Here is a 15520-nt window from a genome sequence, read left to right on the forward strand (position 1 = left end):
TCAGCCTTAGTTTCCTTATTCATTTAACAGGAATAGACAGTATCTATCTTGAAGAGATATTACAAAGAATGAAGATAATCTATATTAAGTGCCAAGCCCACTACAACTGCTCATTAAATTGTGGCAAGTACTTTTCCAGTATAGAAGATATATATATATATATATACACACACACACACATACATATATATATGTACCATTAAGGCCACCCACACTTACCACCCACAAGGAAGAAGCTGAGCTATAGTCATATATATAGTGACTTTCCCCAAACATATATATATGTACCATTAAGGCCACCCACACTTACCACCCACAAGGAAGAAGCTGAGCTATAGTCATATATATAGTGACTTTCCCCAAACATATATATATGTACCATTAAGGCCACCCACACTTACCACCCACAAGGAAGAAGCTGAGCTATAGTCATATATATAGTGACTTTCCCCAATAGGAACTAGACAAACTGTAACCCAATTAGAAATAGCAGCACTCTCTTTCAATACCTCTTTGGCCTTTCTTTCCTATCCTTTCTGTGTCCATTTTTCTTCTATTCTTTTGTATGCTGTCCCTTTCCTTCAGGACTTTCAATGTAGTGAAGGGATAGTGGTAGAATGCTCGCCTTCCATGCTGGAGACCTGGGTTCAGTTCCTGGACCATGTACCCCCACCCTCATGATATATATATATTGAAGGGAGGATTAATGAAAAACAGGTGAGTGTGGAGAATTTTTTTATATGACCAAATCCTTTGGTAACACCAGAGTATGGTCCTTCTCTGGTAAAGAGTTACACAGATACTGAATTCTTAATCCCCAATATGAGCAAGAAAAGACTACGTCAAGAGAGAAAAAAGATGGAAGGAAGCAAAATTTTCTGGTTCCCCTGCAGTGGACAGACCTCACCATTGCAGAGGGAGGGTGATGATATCAGTAGACCTTACTCATTAATATGGAACAACAAGTTGCTCTCCATTACCTGTAGAAAAATCATAGTCTCTCCATAGTTCCCTATATTTTAGTAGTCTGGGCAACTCGCATTCTGTGCCAGCTTCGAACTATTATGTACCCCAGAAAAGCCATATTTTAATCCTGATCCAGTCTTGTAGGGAGGGGGGTAACTGTTTTCTTTTTATCCTGATTCAATACTGTAGGTTGGAAACTTTTGATTAGATTATTCCCACGGAGATGTGACACACCCAAATGTGGGTATGACCTTTTGATTAGATGGAGATGTGACTCCACCCATTCCAGGTGGGTCTTGATCAGTTTACTGGAATCCTTTAAAAGAGGAAACATTTTGGAGAGAGAAAGGACAGAAGCCTCGGAGCCAACAGAAACTTCAGAGCAGAGCCAACACAAATTCTGAAACTTAGAGAACAGAGATACTGATGGTTGGAGATGCTTGGAGACCAGCAGATGTCGCCATGAGATGTTAAGCAAGCCAGAACCTGGAGAGAGCCAAGAAAAGCCAATAGATGAAAGCAGACCCGGAGAAGAAAAATGAGGAACCCCTACATGAACAGTAGGGGTGAAAGCAATGGAGCCTGCAGATGCCAACCACACAACTTCTTAGCTGACAGAGATGTTCCTGACACATCAGCCTTCCTTGAATTAAGGTATCTTTCCCTGGATGCCTTAGTTTAGATGTTTTTATAGGCTTAGAACTGTAAAATTCTAACTTATTAAATTCCCTTTATAAAAGCTATTCCAATTCTGGTATATTACATTCTAGCAGTTTACAAACTAATACACATTCCTTTCCTTTGAAGATACTTAATCTCGAAGTATCTCAGATAAAAGACACAATTACTCATAGCCTGACCTAGGAAAATCACCTTACTTATACCCACTTCTAAGATCCCAACAGGAAAGATCAGTAATGGAAAAACAATTGCAAGCTAATGGGTTAAATCATTTTTATGTGGGGTATTCCTACTGATGAAGAAGAGGGTTGTAATCACAGGCTCCTTAATGAGTAATAGAGGAAGGCAGCTAGTCATATAGAAAGAAGAATGGAGCAGGACCAGAGACCAATTTAAGCTGCTTCATGGTTGGGCTGGCCCCAACTTTGGCTTGGACACAGGAGTGGCAAGATGGAAGCAACTTTTCCTGTCTTCAAGCACCCTGGGAATTACACAGGAACTTAGTTACAGTGAGCTGGCAAAGTTGGATGATAAATAGAGCATGCCTTTCCCAAAAAGCAATATAGTTCCCTTGTTAATGTCACCCATTGTGGAAAAATCTAAACAAGTCAGAATTGACAGGAATCCAACATTTTCCTTTCTATAGAGAAAAGCTTTCTTGTTTAAGTGTTTCAAGAAACTCTTTTTTTTTTTTAGGGTTAGTCAAATGTGAAAGAAAGCAATGTCAGAGCATAACGGTTTTTAACTTTCAGTGTTGAAAATGAAAATCTTATCAAAATAATTTTTTACATATATAAATACATTACTACAAGGCAACAATCATGAACCATTGCCGAGTCCAGTTCAAGCAACTTCAAACAGGGTCAGAAGGGGCAGTGGGAGATTGAGAAAAAACACTACACAGAGTTTAAGAGAAAGCAGGGGCTAGGTGGTTCATTGCCTGACTGGGCTCAGTGGCAATGACCATGAGAAGCCAGCACAAGTTTATTTTATACTGTTTAACAACAGAAATCTAGAAGGCAGAATGGAGCAGTACATGAGGAGGTGCTTGACGTAATAAATAGGGATACAGAATTTTCTTGAGAACAGAGTGAACATTAATTAGCTTACTTGAAATTGCAGAGGCATGACTTTCTCACAGTAAGGCTGGATTAGATAAGGCACAGCCCAGGCCGGACCTCATCCCACTGGAGACCAAGGGGCCGTGCCTCCAAGGTTACTCTGATGTGGCCTTGCCAGTAGTCAGAGGCCTGCTTCATGAAAAACCTGACCTGGGCCCCAACAAACCATCTATAACTGCACTCAGCAATATAGGTGAATCTCACAGTTGAAAAATTGAGTGAAAGAAACCAGACCAACAAAAGGACCTACCAAAAGATTCTATTTCTATAAAGTTCAACAACAGATGAGACCAATCTGTGCTGTTAGAAATCAGAAAAGTGTTTGTCTTAGGGGGTCTGGGGGATGGGACAGGGAGCAGTTAATGACTGGAATAGGGCATGAGGGAAGCTTCTGGGTGTGGTAATGCTATATTTCTTTATCTGGGTGCTGGTTACTTGAGTGTGTTCAGTTTGTGAAAATTCATCAAACTTTACATTTTTTAATGCCATTTTTTTTAATGCAAGTATATTCACACACCATATAAACTATCCAAAGTATATAATCACTGGCTCTGAACTGTACATTTTTATGTGTATCTTTTTCATATCTATGTTATATTTCAAAGAATTTTAAAAAGCGATTTCTCCATCTCAAAATAAGAGAATGCTGGCTTGAACAAGGTTTTACCTTGCTGGGAAAGAGGCTGCCAATTATATTAGGAATGGACAAATTTGTGGAAAAAGCTTGACTAAAAATTCAAAATTTGTGTCTAGTGGGTCAAATTCTCTGCATGTTATAACATGTTGGGTTTATTCCTTAATTCTAGACCTTAATTAAGGAATCAGAGAACTTGGGGGTTTCTCTTATAAAAAAGACAGTATCTTCTTCTAATACTTGATCCACTGCATTTAACAGCACTTAATAAACGAGAAAAGGTACAAGAAAAATTTTCTGTCTATGTCATACTAGATATCGTAAAAAATATTTAAAACTTGCCTGGGGAAAATAGTTCAAAAATAAATAAATTAATGCTATAGGATGGAAGGTCTAAACTTTTCTTTCCTCAGTTCCTAGATCTGTCCCCTGAATCCTTTGAGACTGTCCTACATGCCATGGTTTCTTCATTCCTCAACTCCCAAGCCACCTCTGAGAGAGCACACCAGGGACAGAGAGGACTCCCCAAAGAAATGCAATTAGAAATCACCTTAATATTGTTCATAATACATTTCACTCAAGAAAAAAAGAGGGAGGGTGGGTGGGATTTGAAATGCTTTATGATATATGCCTGGACATTCATATTAAATAAAATGTGTTTTTGCTCTGTAGTATTTATCACAGCAATGATGAAATAATGATTTAGATGATTCCTGTTAGTAATGATAGCAGTTAAGTACACAACCTCTGCAGCTAGATCTCCTGGATTTTAATCCCAGATCTGCCATTCACCATCTGTGTAAACTTGAGCAAACTACTCTTGTGTCGTGGTTTCTTCATCTGTAGAATCAAGTTAAAAATAATATCTACCCTGCAGCATTGATGTGAGGATTAAATGATAGAAAACAATGCCTGTCACATATGAAGCACACATGTATTAGCTATTGTCTTATTGGCTTAAGGTTTTTCATTTCACTGCTCTCCATGTGTGGGACCACGTCAGTCTCATTCAGCATTGAATCCTCAGCCCATTATACAGTATGTGTTCAATAATTGTGGAGATTGTTGTTAATAGCATTCAATAAATACACATTGAATGAATGAAGAAATACCCATTCACTGCTAAGGTATTTGATATTAATGGCATGGGGGAGAAGGCCAAGTTTTGGAGCCAGGCAAATAGGGTCCAAAACCTTATTCCCTCATCCTCAATTTTTCCTCTGGATAATATATTGAGCTTGTCTGGTCCTCCAGTTTCCCATTTATAAAGTGGATATGATGGTACCTTCTTGTGATGTGGTAGAGATTTGAAGCAACATCTGTACATTTATCGGTAAATTGCTATTTCAATACAATTATCAAATATAGTATCCAGAGCCACTGCTATTCATAACCTTTCACATGGCATATAATGTAAAAGGTGTCCCCTGGATTAGTGCAGTAAAAAAAGCCCTGAAAGTTTCCATGGTAAACTTTGCAGTTTATAAAAATACAAAGTGGTCTTTATCAGAATCTGTCAAGTTGGAGGTATTTTGGGTCCTTGAGAATAATTTAGAGTTAATATTATCTGCAAAGACTCCTCTGCAGATGATATTCTCATTCTAAAGCCATAGAAACCAAGACATATAGCATAAACTGAACACCTGGATTTAGGCTCAGGTTTTTAAGTTTGGGGTTCACCATTCTCTAAAACCCCATAAATACAGTGTGAGAGAGAGAAAAGGGTAAAGCCAAATCCTTGAGTAAAAAGGCAGTGTTGATGTTTGTACTATGTTTTCATTCACTGTTCATAGAACATCTACCAGATGCTCACAGCTAGAAATTCCTGCTTTTATCCTATACCCCAGCTTTCTCCTGCATCCCGGAATGGGTTTAGTTCAACTTGTACTTACTGGGCAGTGGTATTCATGGTCAGGATGTAGTTTCAGACTTCAAATAGAGACTCCTCTCTAATCAGCTGAACAGGATATTTGGCAATAACAAGTTGCCTCTCAGGAAGAGTGCATTTCTAGGCCAACTGCACTTGTTCTTACCACGTGCTTGTAACATTGCAAAGCTAAAAATCAAGTTTATCTTCACTTATACTAGCACACCCTGTTGCACAAATGTGTTGCCTGTGAGTGACGGCTTTTGTTGCTACCCCATGCATAAATCAGGACCCCAGATGACAAATTTCCCCAGGACTTTTTTATGGGCACCATCTAAAGTGTTTGAGGAGCAGTGTTAAGTTAGCACACAGCAGAACAATCCTGGGGATGGTTATGGTTTTACCAGAGAAGCTTTGACATAGCTTGGGCTTTGCATTTCAGTAGAGCAGGAAGGGGAAATGGTGGCCGGTAACCTCAGGGAATGTTGCCAAAAGTCCCACCCCCACCTCTATCCTGCTCTGGGGAAATGATCCAGCCTAGAAGAACCTCACACACAGATAAATGAAAACCCTAACCAGAAGAAGCTGACTCTTGCACAGGGGTCATAGTTCAGGACCACCAATAGATTCTGTTAAAATTTTCGAAGCACCCAACATGGCCAGAATAAATGATCTTGGTTTAACTGTAAGTAGTTAACTGTAAGTAGAATACTGACTTTCTCTTTGTGAAAGAGTTGGTGATCGCCTCCATCTGCTCTAACTCTTCCTCAGAAAAGAAAATATACTAATGTTGTAGCAAAAAGAATTTAAGCTATATAAAAGAAGAACTTTCTGAATGCCTGGCTAATTGCATGTGGGAGCTCTAGTTTTTTCATACAATTGTGATGTGTCTCTCCTGAAGAAGATTGAAAGCTAAAATTACCTTGCAACTACCCAGAATTATGCAGAGTTTAGACTCATACTATTTTATGCTATTATCCCTGTAATGAAGTTTGATGGATTAAGTGAGAATATTTTGTACTTTTATTTACAAGCCATAAATAGATGTATTTGATTTTTATCTTAATTCAGTTCTAACACTTATTGAGCACAGTCCATGAGCATCTGTGGTGGTTTGGAACTGTATGTACCCCCAAAGAACATGTTCTTAAATTTAATCTAATGCGGGAGATCGGGGTCGGCTTCCCAGCCCATGCACTCTCCAAAAAACAAATATTCAACCAATAGTGCTGTGATAATGAGATAGTCATATGGAAAAAAATGAAATGTTTTTTCCCCACCACACATCATACAAAAAAGAAAAAATTAATCTATTCCTGTGCATGTGAACCCATTGTAATTAGGACCTTTTGATGAGGCTACTTCAGTTAAGGTATGGCCCACCTCATTCAGGATGGGTCTTCACCCTGTTACTAGAGTCCTTTATAAAAGACTGAAATTCAGGCAGAGAAAGAGAAAGCCATGGAAGCAAGAAGTTGCAATCATGGAAACCTGGAGGAGAAGTAAGGGAGCAGCAGACATGGCCATGTACCTTGCCATGTGGCAGAGGAGCCAAGGATCACCAGCAGCCTGTTCCAGAATTCAGTCTTCAGGAAGAAAGCATCACGTTGATGGATGCCTTAATTTGGATATTTTCCCAGCCTCAAAATCGTAAGTGAATAAATTCCCATTGTTTAAGCAAATCATTCCATGGCTTTTGCTTAAACAGCCTAGGAAACTAAAACAACATCCATTAGAGGAGTCCCACACCCATGTGATGGGGCATGGGCTAGAACCACAAGAGTGCTCAGTCATCAAGTAGAAGTTGCCTAAAGGACGTGTGGCCTTGGTGTGAATATGCTGGTGGATATAAAGATATAAACGAAAGTTCACATATCCTATAGTTAAACATTTAAAAATTATAATTCAAGATTTTTAAAGTGCTGAATAAAATGTGTTTTATCATCTACCTTGACAGATATACATTTATAATGACCTCGAGGGCCAAATTCAAACTTAGAAATCTCCAGTGCTTCAGAGTCTTACACTAAAAACATGGGGGCACAGGGTAAGCAGGTCCCTAGCCTATATATAGCTAAAGGTCCCTTTACTGCAAGGCCCTGCAAACACACACACATACACATAGTAATACACCAGCCTGCAAGTTCAAGCTCAAATCAGACTCTGCAGCTGGCCTAGGATTACAAAGACTGGGGCACAGACTATTCTTGGGAGGATGTGGAGGAGTCTATGTAAGCTTTAGAAGCAAGCTTGGGACAGTTGGGGAAATGTGGTCTACAAGGAAGGGCACAGGCTTTGGAAAACATATCTCCTTAACCCAAAGAATTCCTCTCCCTTTGGGGGAGGCCCCTAGCTGGAGGAGGGTCAGAGTGAAACCCTTTAAAGCAGGAACCACTGAACAGGGACCTCTCTTGCCAAAGTCTGTGTAGGGTACTAGTCAGAGAAGTCAAGTGACACACTTAAAAGATCGCACTGTTACTAGAAACCAGAACCCGGATGCAAGTCTTCTAACAATAATAATAATCTTTATTATTATTGTTATACCAGTAGCTATTATTTATTGAGTACTTGCTATTTGCCAGTTACTGTTCTAAGTTCTTGACATGTATTAACCCATTAACCCATTTAATGCACACAACCAGCATATGAGGGATAATTGCCACCACTTTATAGATGAGGAAAGTGGCGTAAAGAGTTTAAGGAACTCACTCAAGTCACACAGCTGGTAGATGGTGAAGCCACAATGTTGTTCAATTTGCTCTTAAACTTCAAAGTTGTAGGAAGGACCCTTGAAGTTGCAAAGTCATTAAAAATTACAGTGCAAGAGACTGAAGCTATGAATTGTTTATAGATGTTTTTGCATGTGAACTGCAGGTGAATATACAATCTGCTGATGGTGGAATACCTGATACCTGTAAACTGGGACTCTTTAAAGGTATTATAGAGTGTCGAAACCAGCAGTAGTTTCTAATCTCTCTGGGCCTTAAATTCCCTTAGGAGCAATAGGTCTTTTCTTTTTAATCCATACACGTAAATGTGTTTTCTCAATTAGTGGGTAGTAAAATATAAAAGGCTAACTTGCTTTTTGTTGTTGTTGTTGTTAATGAGTGTTCTTCATCATAGAAAAGCTTGGGAGCTGTTGTAACAGTATATGCTTTCTAAAAGAATACTTATTTCTTGGGAATATTTATATAATTCTCTAGAAATAATGAGCACAATTTGCAAGTCTCATGCATCCTCCAACATGCATTCTGCCTGTTGACTCTAACTCCATGTGAAATTGACCAAATAGACAAAGGAGAGCTCCAGAGGCAATTTTGCAGACTTCCTGGTACAAATCAGCATCAGAGTCTCTGTCAAAATGGCATTTCTGAAACTAAACTAATTGTCTTTCGTTTAAGGGGTCAGAACTGATTCAGAGCTACAGAGCTCTGAGATCTGGGATTTTCCTCTTGCCCATTCTCCTCCTTTTGTTTTCTTGAATCCATAACACTTTTGACCATATCCTTGACTTGATCCTATATTAAGAATAAAGGAGATATGGTCATGTAGAGGAAATATAACAAAGGAGGGACTTTCCTACAAGATATTTGAAAAAGGAACATTTGCATAAACCATATTTAACCAGAATATTTGTTTTACGTTTTTCCTTTGTGAATGCTTTGTTCCGTACAAGACCACACCCCCACCCCACCCCACCCCACCACTCTCCAGACCCCAATTAGTCGGAGACCAAAGAGCTCTTGAAGCCTTCCAGGCCCCACCCTAACTGTCATGCCTGAACAGTTACATTTACCGACTAAGTCATCTCCCTGCTTCCTTTTTCTCTCCACTCCTAACCCCTCAGTGGAGTCCCATCTTTCCAGAATACCATTGTGATGCTGTGTCTCTCTTGCTCAAGTTTTCCCAGAAACTGCAGGATAAACTTCATAAACTCCAGCGAGGGGTCACAGCTGTTCTATACCATTTTCATCCTGGCTTCTCTGCTAAACCAATAAAACCCTGGTGGCACCTCTTTTGTTTTAGATATTCGACTCTCCCTCTGGGTGCTAATTAGGACCTCATCAAGATCTAATTTTGTCTCCAAATTTCCACTGCCCTCTGCTAAACCTTGCCTCCTTCCTCTGGCCCTTAGTATCTCTGAGCTTCACACACAGTGTAACCACAGGGCACCCCACCTTGACTTGCTGTAGAAATGCATGGGTGCTGAGACCTCCACAGCAGGGACTCTGCCCTTGTATGACCACAACCCATAGGAACATTTCTTGCAATAGTGAATTTTTAGCAAATGTTTAATTGGCTTATTAAAGCCCCACACTTGGGCGGTGCAACGGAGGCTGAATGGCAGAATTCTTGCCTGCCGTGAGGAGACTGGGGTTTGATTCCTGGAGCCTGCCCATGCCAAAAAAAAAAAGAAGCCCTACACTTTGGGCCTTCCTTCTCCTGGGTATCTATGCTTGGTATATATGCCCAATCATTTGTCATTCAATGGCCATTTTGAGCATCTATTGTCCTATAGATGTGGGGGTCAGTTCTGAGGGTGCTGAGATAAACTCAGCTTGATCTTGAAAGAACAAGATCACTCTTGAGGTGGGAATGGGGAAATGGCCACATCCTTTTACATTGCCCCCCTTCAGAATTAATGTTTGAAATCAAACCAATTTTGACTAATTCTTCATTCTCTTTCTTCTCCATCAGTGGACACAGACCTCTTGTCATACCACATTTCTTTACCTAATAAAAAGTCACTTACAAGCTCCTGGGCTTAGACAAATTTTTAATATCTCTGAGTCTCAGTTTCCTAAAATTTAAAATGAGGATGATAATATCTACAATCATGGATTAAATGCTATGAGAAAGGTAACCTAGATGTCAGCCAGGGTCTCTCTGCTCTTTAAAAACCTAAATAAAATTGATTCAAAATACTGATTCCATGGATTGTGGGACCTCAAAAACCCAAGAGTTCTTCAAATTCCCCACATTTCCAGAGACTTAATTTTCATGCTCACCTTGGCACTGTTTTCTTCCAAATATTTCATTCCTGCCAAAATATTTTGCCCCACTTTTGTTTTCCTGGCTGTTCCTCCAAATCTATTGTTTCCCCAAACTAAGGACACTGCCATGCACCTTCAGCTCATCCTTCGAAGCCACCTGAGCACAGGCTTGTGTGTGTGGTAATGTTTGCAGCACGTTTATGCAGTACAGGGGGATGCCCCCTATTTAATATCCATATTCATTCTCAGAGGCTGGGCTTCCCTGAAGGACTTTCCCAGCTCTTCTCTCTCCACCTCCATTACCTTCTCCTTTCCTTCTCTTCTCATCCTCACAGGGGCAAAGAAAACTAACTTCCCTGCATTTTTTTTTTAACATAGACCACCTTGATTGCATATTCTCATGGCTTGAGTTCCTGCGAGCAAGGAGTCTGTAAGGTATCAACTTCTATGCTAGAGAGGTTTATCAAGAAATGGTAGGGGGCTTTTTTCCCCCAAAAGGGGAAAAAATAATCTTGTTTATTATATAAAGATAATAATTTTTCATTTCTGGTCACCTTTTTTTTTCCCCTGTCATCCTACTGTTATCAACATCATGGCGTCAAAGGAAAAAAAAGCTGCACCAGACAATGTCAAACAGGCAAGAATGGCTTTGTTTAGAGGCTGCTGTAGCAGGGAGGAAAGTAGGACTCAAGTCCATAGAAACAAAACTTTTTAAGGGCTAAGAGTGGGTTGGAGCAAAGGGATTTACTGAGATTGCAATTAGGGCCATGTCATGGTCAGCTTCATGTGTCAACTGGGCCAAGTGGTGGTACCTGTTTGTCTGGTTGGGCAAGTGCTGGCCTGTCTGTTGCAATGAGGACATTTCGTAGAATTAGATCATGATCGCATCAGCTGCATCCACAGCTGATTCCATTTGTAATCAGCCAAAGGGGAGTGTCTTCTACAATGAGTGATGCTCAGTCTAATCACTGGAAGCCTTTTAAGGAGGATTCAGAAGAGACAGGCTCTTCCTGTTTAAACTGGCAAACCTCTCCTGTGGAGTTCGTCCAGACCCTCCATTGGAATCGTTGGCTTCACAGCCTGCCCTGCGGATTTTGGACTCTGTGTTCCCACGGTCACGTGAGACACTTTTATAAATTTTGTATTTGCCAGTGTTCCCTGTTGATTCTGTTTCTCTACAGAACTCTAACTAATACAGGCCACTTGGTTGTGAATGTTTTTGGTAATTAGGCCAGGTGGAGTCTGTGAGGACTGGGAAGAGGAAGAGAGAGATCTAGAACTACCTGGTTAGGAGCCCCTCAGGCGCCTGGGTAGCCCTGTTAAGGAGAGGGGAAGGAGAGGTAAGAGGGCACGATGGATAGTTAGAATACTTAGAGTCTAAAGTTGTCTTTTTCTCCTTTCCACCCCCTGCAGTCTGGGTTGTTTATCGCCACAGTCCTACTGCTGCAAGGTTGGATTTAATGTAATCAGAATGGAGGAGGGGGCATGTAGGGACCCACAAAGAATAAGGTTGGCTGCTTGGCAAAGAAAAAGAAAAACAGATTTCATCAATAGCTACCCACTGCTCTTAGAGCTACTGGGACTGGAAACACTGCTATCGGGTCTAGCACTTGTGCCATGCTTCACACCAAGATGTTGAATAAAGCTTAGTTACAACTAAGAAGCTTTCAATTGTATCTCATGAAATGTCAAGGCCTTCTGGAAGATTGGCTGAAACCTCCAAGGAAAGTGATCTCATTGTTTCTCTTAAAAATTTCCCTGTCTCTTGTCATAGGTTGTGGGTTGTTTTGAAGAATGGTTGCAAGTTAAGGGAGGAGAAAGGAAAAGTTGCCAAATAATGTGATTGGAGAAGGAATGTTTGTTATTTACATAAAAGTTGGTAAAAATGGACTCTTTGGAGCCAGGTTAATGATATCTTTAGTTTGCTTCCAAAAAGCCAACAGATGTCAGATCAATAATTTTGTAAATTAGAATAATCCCTAGGTTAAGATGAAACCAAGTTTTGGAAGGGCTGTAGCTAGTAGGTAGAAGCCCCTGGTATTGATAACATTTTAATTTAGCAGGAAAACCTACAAATAAGCTAATAAAAGTAGTAACAGAGTGCAGTGGATCCTCCAATTAATTTTTATATGGCATAGATTATAGGCTTCTTACCATCCTGATAATTCTTTTCAGAATTCATTCTAGTTTGTTTATGTGTTAAAATGTGGCAATGAGATTGGAAAGACCATACTCCAGATAGAGTCTAACTAGAACTAGCTAGAACTCTTTCTTCCTTCCTCCTCACTCACATTCTTCCTCCTCTCATTCTCTCTTACATTCCCTGTCTTGGACCTCTTACATCTATTAATGCAACCTGAGTGTATCCGCACAGCATCACTAACATGGTTTGTTTAAATAAGTTTGTGACCCATTAAAATCACTCAGTCTTTCTCACATTACCAGTTGCTATGGCCAAGCTTGGGGTCTCTGAGTTTGTATATAAGTTTTGAACCTAAATATACTGATTTTATCCTTGCAAAATTTCATATTATTGTTTTGTTCCAGCATTTCAATCAATTGAACTAATTTGGAGATTTGAATTTCATTACTATCTTAACTAGTACAATTCCAAACAAATCCCTAATACTGAAGTGTAAAGTGCCTCACTACACTACCTTATTCTTTAGGAAAAGATAAATAGGATTTGAATTTATTCAAATGAACCTGAATTTGCATCCTTGTTCTATCTCTTACAAGCTGGATAACATCAAACAACTTCCTTAACATCTCTGTGCCTCACTTTTCTCATCTGAGAAAAATAGGTCTTACCTTGTAAGGTTTTTATAAGGATTAAAAGAAGTGACACTTGAAAAGCACTTAGAATAGTGTCTGGCACATACAAAGTGCCATATAAATTTTTTTAAGTAAAATAAGCAGTCAATTCCATAACAGAGGCATGCGAAGGAGACTTGAGATTGAGAGTTAGAATCACTGCTCTAAAACCCAAGTCACATCTGTAATATCTAATATGCAAGTTCTATGACAGAGGAATCATGTTTCTCTTATTCATACAATATCTAAAGTATCTAGAAGAGTATCTGGTCCTAGTACCCAATCAATAAATAGCTATTGAATGAATGAATGACTAACGAATACCAATTCCCTCTAGGCCATAATACAGTGGTCATTTAACCAACACGTCTTATCTGCTTCCCTTGCCAGTGGAGGTAGTTATGACTCTGTGTTGCTTTACAAAGTTATGAATAGGATGTAGCAATAGGTACTTTAGTTTAATTCTAGTCTTTCTTATTATTATCTGCTTTTTTGAAGAGCTCGTGCCATCTGGAATCAAGACCTTTGCAAATATGACTAGAGCTTCAGTGGGCCCCTTTCACTGATCACAAAGTTAAAGATACTAATCAGGCCTTGAGGACTTATTTATGATTCAATACCCCACCTACTTTCATAAAGGAGTCAAGGTAAATTACAATTATTGAAGCTCTTTTCTTGGAGAAAAAATTCATTAAAATTGGCAAAGAAATGGAGGTAGTGGGTACATGGCATAAGTCAGATACTATAATTAAAGAGTAAATTTAGACTAAAGATTCCTTACTAATCTTGCTAAAAACAGAAGCCTATTGAGGTTATAGTTCTTCTGGTCGATAAAGAAATCATAAAATTTTGTCTGGATAGGCAAGATTTTTCTGGCATTAAATCCTAGAAGATATTTATCCAATGAATCTTTAAGAGATATTGAGTAGGATAGTACCTTTGACAACAGTTTAGCAAAAGTTCCAAAAATGTCCTTCGAATGGAAATAGAGAGCAAAAAAATTTTTTTAAGATTTGTTTTTAGTAACAAGCCTATTCCCATCCCAACCCCTCCTAAGCTCTGGTCTTATTGGGTATATTGAATAAATATGTAGAAAAACTGCTTGGCATGTGGAGTTGGACTTGAGAAGAAAGCAGCTGCCCTTGTTGACTTATCATGGGCTTTTGTGTTTGTTTTGCTTTTCTTGCCCAAATGGGACAGGTGAACAGTAGGGAAGAACAAAATTGCTGGAGTCAGCAGAGGGGACAATTTAAGAAAATATCTGAAGAAAAGAAAAAGTGAAGAGTTTAATTGTCGGCAGAGAATGAGAAATGAGAGGGGAAAAAAATATAGATGTCTAGAGAATAACTTTATTAATTTTCCACAGTTGATTTGAATATGAAGCCTCATCTATTTTTATTAACTCATTATGGAGCTGGTCTTTGGGACATGTATGAAGAAGAGATGACAGTCTTAGGGAGGCCAAGGGGTGAAAGCTGATGTCTTGAATGGGAAGTATGTGACGCTCAGGTGACAAATTGTTCTTAAAAGCTAAGATCATAAAATTGGATTTTAATTTTATATGATAGCTCTGCAGAAAACTAAAATATGATAGCCCAGGTACACTGATCTCTGCAAAACAAGTCGAGAAGAATGAATAATTCCATGACCTAGTACTCTGATGATTTCACAAAGGTCAGTAATCTGGGTTATGGTAGAAAAGGGGTTATTTCATTTAATCTAGAGAACAACTGTTGAGGTAGATAATGGTATCCCCATTTTGTAAATAAATCTGAAGTCCAGGGAAGATAATTATTTGCCCACATTACACCATAGAGGTGGAGGTGGGAGCCCAATCAGGTATGAACGACTCCCCAGCCCATGCTTGTCCATCTCAACCTACTGCAAAGGTGCCGATAGCAGAGCTGACACTCTGTGGTAGAAAACCTCAGAACTGGGTTCCTATTTTAACATAAATGAATCACCCTCTGGAGGGTCTAATCTCAGAAGGAAGCTTCAGGGCTGTTTCTGCACAAGCCCTTGCATGAGATCCAGAATCCTACACCAGGAAGGCATGAAAGGCAAGATTTTAGTGGAGGTGGTAGTGGTGGAAGTCTAGGTTTAAGGTTCAGATCACAATGCAATTTCACATCTGATTCAATCCTCACAACAACCCCTGAGTTAAGCAAGGCATATTTCATTCTTATTTTAAGGTAAGGAAACTAAGTCTCAGGGAGGTTAAGCCCATAGTCTTTGGAGAACTTTAGCTTATGAAATTTCATTTAAGGGGTATAATTCCTAAAATTACATAGTGGATTTAGAGCTTGAACCAAGGACTATATTTTTTAATCTACAGGAGTCCTACTCCCGAGAAGGGACCTCCATTTGGGCCCCTTTATCCTGATGGCTTGGTTGAATGTGCACTCTGCAGATAAGCCCTGCAGTCAGAGTTGCTGTGTGAGGC

General features: G+C 39.5%; 1 long non-coding RNA gene across 2 annotated transcripts in view; it reads left to right on the forward strand.

Moving 5' to 3' along the window:
• Positions 1-11243: 11243 nt before the first annotated feature.
• Positions 11244-15520, forward strand: part of LOC143680558 (uncharacterized) — a 35184-nt gene continuing 30907 nt past the window's right edge. For both annotated transcript variants that reach the window (XR_013174066.1, XR_013174065.1), the window contains exons 1-2: positions 11244-11382; positions 13576-13724. This is a non-coding gene — a long non-coding RNA (uncharacterized LOC143680558). The remainder of the gene's footprint in view (positions 11383-13575; positions 13725-15520) is intronic.

This window comes from Tamandua tetradactyla, chromosome 4 (genome assembly GCF_023851605.1).
Source record: "Tamandua tetradactyla isolate mTamTet1 chromosome 4, mTamTet1.pri, whole genome shotgun sequence".
Classification (NCBI taxonomy): Eukaryota; Metazoa; Chordata; class Mammalia; order Pilosa; family Myrmecophagidae; genus Tamandua; species Tamandua tetradactyla.